This window comes from Oncorhynchus mykiss, chromosome 1 (genome assembly GCF_013265735.2).
Source record: "Oncorhynchus mykiss isolate Arlee chromosome 1, USDA_OmykA_1.1, whole genome shotgun sequence".
Lineage (NCBI taxonomy): Eukaryota > Metazoa > Chordata > Actinopteri > Salmoniformes > Salmonidae > Oncorhynchus > Oncorhynchus mykiss.
The window spans coordinates 10889013-10900769 of NC_048565.1; positions in this window are offsets into that span (position 1 = coordinate 10889013).

An 11757-nucleotide genomic window follows, 5' to 3' on the forward strand; every position below is an offset into this window, starting at 1 on the left:
AGAATCCACAGAGACCTTCCCCACTTAATTACACCATTATATTCTGACCCATAAGAGCGGCAGTTTGGGTCAAGGCTAGGGTTAGAATAAGCATAGCTGAAAAATTCACCCAAATGTATATTTCTCTCGTGTACTTTCTCTTTTTCTCTCTCTTTTAATTCCCAATTTTGGGTAACACATGCCATAGTGTGTTGGCCCGTTATACTAAGTTCTAATCAATAGCCTAGAATGTGTTTTTGTGTATGTGTATCTTGTATCATCATTTTATACGATATTCAGAACGAGATTGTAAAGGTAACTGATTAATTAGCGGCTGTTGTAAAATCGATATTCTGATATTCTTTGAGTTAATTTGGGAAATAGAAACTAAATAAAAACGTATTTTCCCATGGTGCCCCAGGTTAATGAGTTAATAATTGCTTGACTCAGTTTATCACGCAATTATAAACTTTCAATCATTCGATGATCAACGGTCGTCACATTAACTAATACAATGTCACGACACTGGACTCTAGGCGTTAGGTTGGGGGCCTGCAGTACCTCGTGGATTTGAAGAGGTACGGTCCGGAGGAGAGGTGCTGGGTGCCGGTGGGGGACATCTTGGACTCATCTCTGCTGAGTGAGTTCCACGTTAGTTGTGTAGAGGAGGGTGTTCCTCCGTTTTCGACTATACTGCGTTCCTGTTTTCTAGTGGCTGCTTTTGTGGTCCTGTACCTGTTTTTTTTGGTGGACCAGTGAATAAAACGCCCCTTCTTCAAATTCTTCAAATCCACACCCACCTCTACTAGGGAGATACTGACATTGAGGTATCAGGGAAAGCTGTGTGCTTAGTGTGCAAAGACAGCATCGCTGTCTTGAAAGAATACAACTTATCCCGACACTTCCTGACGATGCATGCAGAGATATATAGGAATCTGTCTTCTGAGCAGAGGGCAAGTGCATCGAAAGAGTTGCTTGCTCATTCGCAAAAGCAGCAAGTGCTTTTCACAGAACTGCATTCAGCAAACGGCAGAATTGTGAGAGCTGTTTAATTGACTCTGCAACAATACTTTGCCCAAACAAGAAAGAGCTGTTTGAAAAAGTTTTCCTGTCAAGCCGAACAGTGACAAGGCATTTTGAGGACATCGCAGAGAATATGGAGCAAGAGTTGAAAGACAAGGTAAAGGGTTTCACCTATTTCTCCTTGGCCCTGGATGAGAGCAGTGATACGTGTGACTCGGCGCAGTTGTTTATATTCTTACGAGGCATAACCGCCGATTTTGAAATTACAAAGGAGCTTGCTTCAGTGAAGTAAATGAAGAACACAACCACAGGGAACAGATTTATTGGAGGAGGTTAATAAGTGTGTGGCAGAGCTGGGACTGAGTTTTGAAAAGTTATCCAGTGTGACCACTGATGGGTGCCCAAACATGACAGGAAAAAACATTGGCCATTTGAAAAGGATACAAGATTAAGTAGCTGAGCTGAACCCAGATCAGAAAATTATTTTCCTGCGTTGCATTATTCATCAGGGGGTGCTCTGTAAATGTGTTCTGAAAATGAGCCATGTTGTGGATGCAGTAACTAAAGTGGTAAACTTTATAAGAGCAAAATCTTTAAAACACAACATGTTTGTCTCACTGTTGGAAGAGACAGAGTCGGGTCATGCAGATCTCCCCTACCACACAAACGCGAGATGGCTGAGTTTGGGGGAGGAGCTTAAAAGGGCGTGGGACCTGAAGTTGGAGATTGCTGAGTTTTTTCAAATGAAAGGAAAATATGTGCATTTCCCTCAACTGCAAGATAAAGAATGGTTGGCTGATTTTGCCTTCCCAGTGAAAATCATGGCCCTCATGAACGAACTGAATTCCGAACTACAAGGGAAGGGCCTTTTTACACATCAGATGTACAGCCTTGTCAAAGCCTTCAAGGGAAAATTACTCCTCCTGACCCATCAAGTAGAAGCCAATAATCTCATCCAACTTCCGACACTACTAGTCTGTTCCTTATCAGATGACCAGCGGGAGAAGCATATATCGCTACTGCGTGCTTTGAACAGTGAGTTCTCTCGTCGTTTTGAGGATTTCAAAGTGTGGATAATGCTCCCACTGACCTGCAACTTGAGCTTATCTATCTTCAGTCTGATGCAGTGATTGGAGAACTATTCAAACAATGTCACTGACATTGTCACACTCGATGTCACTGACATTGTCACTCTTGATGAACAAAACATTCCAATGCTCGGAAGATGTTTGTACTTTTTGGGTCAACCTATGTATGTGAACAGACATTTTCAGTGATGAACTATAACAAGTCAAGGCATAGATCATCTCTTACTGACTCTCTCCTCTCAGCAATCCTACGCATAGCGACGTCAGAAACTATACTTGACTTCACTGCTCTAGTCAATGCCCATCAGAGACTTCACTCCTCACACTGACTGAGTAGTTTACATGTGATGTTGAGCTCTCTCTCTTTCTTGTGTTTTTGGGCATACCCGTTAACAAAGGTTTAGTCCGTGGTGCTGAATGCACCGTGTACTTTTACCTCCGTGTAGTTCGTTGCAATAATGAAAATACCTACCAAAAGGAGAACATGGATGTGGTTTATTTCTGTGCATTTTTAAAAAAGTACAACAAGTAGCATATCTGGATGTGATTTACTGTGATGGCAAAAATATTTTCTAATGTGTTCTTCCATGGAAAATAATTGCCCAGGCCTGATTAAGCATATACACAGAATGTATACAGATTTAAGACTGTGAATATTGAATTCCAATGTTCAAATGTTTGATATTAATTGGCTTAGTTGCACTTGGACACTAAAATGACAGCACTCCAGAAAATGCTCTCCATCCAATTTAAGTACATCTGCATGATGAGTATAGTTTGGAGACAGCTTTATTTAAATGTATATCCAGTCGCGGGTGACATTAGAGACAGATAAAGGAATAGCTTTAATTGCTTGGAGAATGGACTGTTTCCATGGTAATCATTTTCTTTAAACCCTTGGTGGAAATGTGCTATAAGTAAATTATTAATGTTGAGTACGCAGAGAAAACAAAAAAAAATGATGTCGTTATTCCAATCAAGCCTCGCCGCTTCTCCCCGATAAATAACATCCTCATCATTTGTCAAACAACATATTGATGTAGACAGGTAAATGCACTTTTCGTCTGACATTAAAAATGATCTCAGCATCTACCTTAACCTTTGACACCTTTCAAGCAATCACGGCTTGCATTCCTTTAAAGTAAAAAAAGTAGCCTGATAAAACATGCAGTATTACAAGGTAATACGCTTCTTAGTTTCCTCATATCTTAGTCATCAGGAAACTGACCTTTGGGCGGGTTTTACAGTGCCTTGCGAAAGGATTCGGCCCCCTTGAACTTTGAGACCTTTTGCCACATTTCAGGCTTCAAACATAAAGATATAAAACTGTATTTTTTTGTGAAGAATCAACAACAAGTGGGACACAATCATGAAGTGGAACGACATTTATTGGATATTTCAAACTTTTTTAACAAATCAAAAACTGAAAAATTGGGCGTGCAAAATTATTCAGCCCCCTTAAGTTAATACTTTGTAGCGCCACCTTTTGCTGCGATTACAGCTGTAAGTCGCTTGGGGTATGTCTCTATCAGTTTTGCACATCGAGAGACTGACATTTTTTCCCATTCCTCCTTGCAAAACAGCTCGAGCTCAGTGAGGTTGGATGGAGAGCATTTGTGAACAGCAGTTTTCAGTTCTTTCCACAGATTCTCAATTGGAATCAGGTCTGGACTTTGACTTGGCCATTCTAACACCTGGATATGTTTATTTTTGAACCATTCCATTGTAGATTTTGCTTTATGTTTTGGATCATTGTCTTGTTGGAAGACAAATCTCCGTCCCAGTCTCAGGTCTTTTGCAGACTCCATCAGGTTTTCTTCCAGAACGGTCCTGTATTTGGCTCCATCTATCTTCCCGTCAATTTTAACCATCTTCCCTGTCCCTGATGAAGAAAAGCAGGCCCAAACCATGATGCTGCCACCACCATGTTTGACAGTGGGGATGGTGTGTTCAGGGTGATGTGCTGTGTTGCTTTTACGCCAAACATAACGTTGTTGCCAAAAAGTTCAATTTTGGTTTCATCTGACCAGAGCACCTTCTTCCACATGTTTGGTGTGTCTCCCAGGTGGCTTGTGGCAAACTTTAAACAACACTTTTTATGGATATCTTTAAGAAATGGCTTTCTTCTTGCCACTCTTCCATAAAGGCCAGATTTGTGCAATATATGACTGATTGTTGTCCTATGGACAGAGTCTCCCACCTCAGCTGTAGATCTCTGCAGTTCATCCAGAGTGATCATGGGCTTCTTGGCTGCATCTCTGATCAGTATTCTCCTTGTATGAGCTGAAAGTTTAGAGGGACGGCCAGGTCTTGGTAGATTTGCTGTGGTCTGATACTCCTTCCATTTCAATATTATCGCTTGCACAGTGCTCCTTGGGATGTTTAAAGCTGGGAAATCTTTTTGTATCCAAATCCGGCTTTAAACTTCTTCACAACAGTATCTCGGACCTGCCTGGTGAGTTTCTTGTTCTTCATGATGCTCTCTGCGCTTTTAACGGACCTCTGAGACTATCACAGTGCAGGTGCATTCATACGGAGACTTGATTACACACAGGTGGATTGTATTTATCATCATTAGTCATTTAGGTCAACATTGGATCATTCAGAGATCCTCACTGAACTTCTGGAGAGAGTTTGCTGCACTGAAAGTAAAGGGGCTGAATAATTTTGCACGCCCAATTTTTCAGTTTTTGATTTGTTAAAAAAGTTTGAAATATCCAATATATGTCGTTCCACGTCATGATTGTGTCCCACTTGTTGTTGATTCTTCACAAAAAAATACAGTTTTATATCTTTATGTTTGAAGCCTGAAATGTGGCAAAAGGTCGCAAAGTTCAAGGGGGCCGAATACTTTCGCAAGGCACTGTATGTAGTTTTTCTGTGTGAACTACAGTAGGCTTTGCTAAATAAATGCCAGTCTGAGTTAGAAGACAATAATGTTGGAGGTGGCTCCTACCAGTACTGTAACGTGTTTCTTCTTACCATCTCATAGCCCTCAAGGATAAACTAAAGCACATTACCCCTCTACGTGGACACCCTGCCAAATGAGAGCTGACTGCCCTGCTCATGCCACCAAAGAATTAATGCGCTGAAGCCTGTCTACAAGAGCCGTCTCAAAAATCCATGACTAATTTGCTTTTCTTCATCTCGTTCTCTCTTCCTCATCCCTCCCTTTTTTCAACCCTCTCTCCCTCCCCACTGCCTTCTCTCTCACTCCACAACAGACTGAGAATCGTCGCAATTACGTCTTTAAGAGCAGAAGTAAATGCATCTCCATAATGGCAGCCAAGTGAGGTTCTAACTTCTGATATAACTTCACAAACGTAGCCCCGTGACAGCTTAATGGGCCTACGCATCAATCCACCAAAAACCCACCTCTAACTTTTGCTCATTAGTCCACTTGAGAAGGGATGTTCACTATTCTACTAGACTACTACTAGTACAGAAGTTCCCTAGCTGGATCTCTGGCAATATGCTGCCCGGTAAAGAGTAGTCGGAGGTGGTTGACGTGTGTCCACCAGCCAGTGCTAAGAGCCGTGTGCAGAGAAGTGGAGAAAAGCACAGCAGATGGGACGATGCTGAGGCTTTGATCTAGCTTCTGAAAAACAAATCTCCCAGAGTTGGAGAGTAGAGAGGCATAGTCTAAATGGCTGAAGGCACACGGGTCTCCTCTGAGCTGCCTGAGAGACTCGATCATTTTAAAAAGAGGCCCAGAGATAAATGCTTGGTTTCCAGGGATTTTGAAACTCATTGAAAGTCACAGGAAAGTACAAAGCCAGGGAAAACAGGGACAGAAAGTAGACTTGTGGATGATTCAAGGCCTCGGATGCTCTGCAGTCGGCTAAGCATGGAGTCTCTCAAGGTTATTTCCTGTTGTGAATCATAGACACAAATGGATTTGCAGTGTTGAAGAAACCTGACCGATCTTATTAACCAGTGGTTCTATTCTTTTTAGCTTGTGATAGAGCTTTACAGGACAAGTGCAGTCAAAAATGAGATTTCCCTGTGTTTTATACATATTTCCACACTATGAGGTTGGAATAATAATATGAAATTATTAAAATTATAATAATGCCCTGGTAGTGTAAGAGCTGTTTGAAAAAAATTCCTAAAATTTCAGGCGGTTTTGGTGGGATGAAGTTTTTGCCTTCCATGGTGACATCACCATGCAATAAATGAGTTAATAGTCCATTAAGAAAGAGAGTTCCAAACCTCTCTGTCAAGAACAGATAACTTTCAGTTTTCCCTCCCCACTCAGACCACTCCCAGACAGTCCTAGCTGAATTTTTGCTTGAGAAATTGCTCTTTGCTAAGAAGCTATTTTTGTTAATTTTAGACAATTTAAATTGAAAACACAATAAGGTACTTCAAGAGACATAAAAAAAGTATACTTCATATTCAGAATCTCCAGCACCCTAACATGAACATATGTGAAAATGGAGCCTTTCTCTGTTTTTTTTTTTTTTGTAAAAGAAGTGTTTCCAATGACATCATCAACCAATCAGTAGACAATTAGTAGACAATTAGTAGCCATAATTCGTTCAAATCACATGATGTGCACCAATGATGTCATTGGAAACACTTATCTCCCTCTATCTTGTTTTTTTTTGCACAAAACAGAAATTTGCCGTTTTCACATAAGTGACACGTTTCAGGAAGCTAGGCATAGGTCACATATCACTATTTCACAGAAGAGGCATTTGAACTTGGCAGAAATGCCTTCTGGAACATGTGAACTTTCATATGCCTTAATAATAAACTTGTATGCCATCTGTAAATACAAATTACATTTTTCAATTGTGAGCCTAGTTGGTTAAGCCACGGAAAATGACAGGAACCTTTCAACTAAGCATGATTGGCTGATATATTGGATGGGCTGAACATGAAAAGAGATGAGTTTGGATTGGTCTGCCATGTAGTAAGCTTCTGTCTATAATATGAGCTGCCCAGTATGTTTACTACGCTACATTACTCACTCTGTTTAGCACATGGCCTCACCTTAAAGAGATGGGTGGGGCTTAAGAGGGTGTGAAAAATGCTGCATAGGTGTAGACAAAGCTAGACAGAGCTCTCCAGTAGGTGCTCCAATAATTCAAGGGCCATTTTCTCAAAAGTTGCGTTACAAGTTTATCAACTGTCAAGGCAGAACTACTTTCCCATTATTCCTCAACTGCAGTGTATGATACACCATTTTGTAGCTCTGAGTTTGTACTTTTATCCGAGGTGGTTGGGGTGGTGCAGAAGATGATTAATATACTGAAATTGTTTTAAATGTCAGTTTAATTGTTACCCATTTATATTGGTATTGAGATTTTAAAAAAAACAGCTGCATTGGACCTTTAAAAGGTAGACTCAGTGATATGATGTAGATATAGAAAGTAAACTGCATTGTGGGTCAATTTACGCAACAACTAAGAGTGTTGAAACGTGAGGCTCAGCTTCTCCGCTGTTTTGGTGCCCTGCCTACCACGCGGTGAACAGCATGAAGCAAACCCATGCGGAAATACTGTGTGTGACTGTTAGAGCAATATCTGTGGTGCTGCTCGTGGCTCGTTTCACTGAGTCTACCTTTAATATAGGAACGTGTTGAAACATTTAGGTAGTGTATGCTATTTTTTATTGTTAATGTATGCCATGAATTAAAGTGTATGTGGAGAAAGCAATTTATCATCAATCGCCTGTTGCAAGGACTTGCCCTGAAGGCCATGTTAATGAGGGGATGTTAACATTTAAATGCAATCGTTTCCATGCACCAAACAGAATACCCTCAGGCGGTTTTCTCTATCACACCACTAACTGCATCAGTAATGGACCACTGCCCTGCTTAAGAAGTATCATTGAATCACTGTCAGTACAAATGGAGTAGAGGGAATGTTCTCTGGCATTAAGGGTTTCATTTTACCTTCAATTTACAACAGCTCAATATCCGTGGCATGTTGTTAGGACAAAGACAGGATCTTAACATTTGATGGCATAGCCTAACAGCATGAGACTGTAAGCATAACACAACCAAACAGGCCCACATTAACATCAACAAGAGTTTCAAGTTCCTTGGTGTCCACATCACCAACAAACTATCATGATCCAAACACACCAAGACAGTTGTGAAGAGGGCACGACAAAACCCTTTCCCCCTAAGGAGACTGAAAAGATTTTGCATGGGTCCCCAGATCCTCAAAAATATCTACATGCCTGGTATGGCAACTGCTCAGCATCTGACTAAGGCGCTATAGAGGGTAGTGCGTATGGTCTAGTACATCACTGGGGCCAAGCTTCCTGACATCCAGGACCTATATAATAGGCGGTGTCAGAGAAAAGCCTGTAAAATTGTGAGAGACTCCAGTCACCCGAGTCATAGAATGTTTACATTGACCCCTCCATCCATTTGTTTGTACACTGCTGCTACTCACTGTTTATTATCTATGCATAGTCACTTCACCTTTACCTACATGTACAGATTACCTCAACTAACCTGTACCCCGGCACATTGACTCGGTACCGGTACCCCCTGTATATAGCCTTGTTATTGTTAAGTCATTATGCAACTATTTTTTACATTTTTTTATTATATTATTATTTTTTCCTTAATTTTATTTGGTAAATATTTTCTTAACTCTTCTTGAACTACACTGTTGAGGGGCTTGTAAGTAAGCATTTCACAGTAAGGTTTGATTTCATTTGATACACTGTATCAATGATCATTGGCCATTGGATATAAACATTACACAACAAGTTGGAAATCTCAAATTCAACAATGAGTGGTTTGGAAAATTCGTTACAGTGGCTAACTGCAATCATTGTCGGGAATAAACGAGCTCAGACTGGGAAAATACGTTTTGAACAGTCATGCAACTTGAAATTGTAAATCAGGCCTCTTTTTCTTTCATTGAGACAAAGGACGCTACCTTCCTGTTCAAGTGAGCACATCACAACAAGGTGAGTCCAAAAATGTCTTATATGCTGCTGCATAAATGATGTAAAATGCCAGGGAGATATGTATACTGTAGCTAATATATTAATACTAAGTGTATGTTGTGTAGTAAGCTGTTAATAATTTGGTCTATTTTCACCTCGTAATCTCGCCTAAGCGTTACTGTTATGACTCGGTGGTGCACGTGTAGCCTATAACCTGTTTTGAGAAATGTAATCATCGAATATTGTAAGAGCTTTCGGAAGTTTACATACTCCTTAGCCAAATACATTTAAACTCAGTTTTTCAGAATTCCTGACATTTAATCATAGTAAAAATTCCCTGTTTTAGGTCAGTTAGGATCACCACTTTATTTTAAGACTGTGAAATGTCAGAATAATAGTAGAGAGAATGATTTATTTCAGCTTTTATTTCTTTCATCACATTCCCAGTGGGTCAGAAGTGTACATACACTCAATTGGTATTTGGTAGCATTGCCTTTAAAATGTTTAACTTGGGTCAAACATTTCGGTAGCCTTCCACAAGCGTCCCACAATAAGTTGGGTGAATTTTGTCCCATTCCTCCTGACAAAGCTGATGTAACTGAGTCAGGTTTGAGAGGCCTCCTTGCTCGCAAACGCTTTTTCAGTTTTGCCCACAAATTTTCTATAGGATTGAGTACAGGGCATTGTGATGGCCACTCCAATACCTTGACTTTGTTGTCCTTAAGCCATTTTGCCACAACTTCGGATGTATGATTGGGGTCATTGTCCATTTGGAAGACATTTTTGCGACCAAGCTTTAACTTCCTGACTGATGTCTTGAGATGTTGCTTCAATATATCCACATAATGTTCCTCCTCATGATGCCATCGGTTTTGTGAAGTGCACCAGACCCTACTGCAGCAAAGCACCCCCACAACATGATGCTGCCACCCCCGTGCTTCACGGTTGGGATGGTTTTCTTCGGCTTGCAAGCTGCCCCCTTTTTCTTCCAAACATAACGATGGTCATTATGGCCAAACAGTTCTATTTTTGATTCATCAGACCAAAGGACATTTCTCCAAAAAGTAAAAAAGATTTCTCCAGAAAGATCTTTGTCCCCATGTGCCGTTGCAAACCATAGTCTGGCTTTTTCATGGCGGTTTTGGAGCAGTGGCTTCTTCCTTGCTGAACAACCTTTCAGGTTATGTCAATATAGGACTCGTTTTACTGTGGCTATAGATACTTTTGTGCCAGTTTCCTCCAGAATCTTGACAAGGGCCTTTGCTGTTGTTCTGTGATTGATTTGCACTTTCTCACCAAAGTACATTCATCTCTAGGAGACAGAACGCGTCTCTTTTCTGAGCGGTATGATGGCTGTGTGGTCCCATGGTGTTTATACTTGCATACTATTATTTGTACAGATGAATGTGGTACCTTCAGGTGTTTGTAAATTGCTCCCAAGGATGAACCAGACTTGTGGAGGTCTCCAATTTTTTTCTGAGGTTGTGGCTGATTTCTTTTGATTTTCCCACGATGTCAAGCAAAGAGGCACTGAGTTTGAAGGTAGGCCTTGAAATACATCCACAGGTACACATCCAATTGACTCAAATTATGTCAATTAGCCTATCAGAAGCTTCTAAAGCCATGTCATCATTTTCGGGAATTTTCCAAACTGTTTAAAGGCACAGTCAACTTAAGTGTATGTACACTTCTGACCCACTGGAATTGTGATACAGTGAATTATAGGTTAAATATTTTGTCTGTAAACAATTGTTGTGAAAATGACTTGTGTCATGCACAAAGTAGATGTCCTAACCGACTTGACAAAACTATAGTTTGTTCACAAGAAATTTGTTGCGTGGTTGAGAAATGAGTTTTAATGACTCCAGCCTAAGTGAATTTAAACTTCCAACTTCAGCTGTATTTGCCCTCTTCTTTTGTATCCTACTGTTCTGACTTGGTGTACAGGGAAAACGCTGTAACAATGGCCCATGTTCTGAATTCTCTAGCTGTACATTTCAAAATTGCTGAACAAATTGTTTTATTGACTATGTCTATCCTGGCTCGCTCATTAATGTCTTTATCCAAATTACAAATTGCCTTTTATCGTCGTCCATAGTTTTTACATCTCAATTGTCAGTCAAAACCACATTTGTTTAAGCAAGTCAGCCGTATCAGCTATGTTTTTTAAAGGCAGTAAATGAGTCTGTATGATCTATTTTGCTGCCAAAATACTCTGCTTTTGAGACAACTTTATGTAGTCCCTAACAGTTTCTGGGCACCGTTGGTCACCGTTATAATGCAATTCATGTATTCTCTAGTGTTATGTTGTTTAGTGACTTTGCTGGAATTGATCACACTTAATTTTGTTTTGCCCCACCAACATTTACATGCTAAAATCGCCACTGCCTAGACATACTGTCCGGCTCAAATAGACAGAAGTGTACTATATGGCAGACCAATCTTAACTCATCTCTCGCATTTCTAGCCCACTCATTATCTAAGCCAATCATGGCTAGCGGGGAGGTTGCCTCTTTTTCTTTGGCTAAACCAACTAGGCTCGTAATTTAACAATTCTATTCATATTAACAGATGGCATACAAGTTTGTTATTATGGCACATGAAAGTTCATATTTTGATGTTTACAAATATGTTTACGTTCAAACGGCTGTTCTGTGAAGGTGTGACCCTTGACATTCGCCTAGTTTCCTGAAATGGGTCACATTTATGACCAATAACTTAACACATCACTGGCATTTTATTATTATTATTT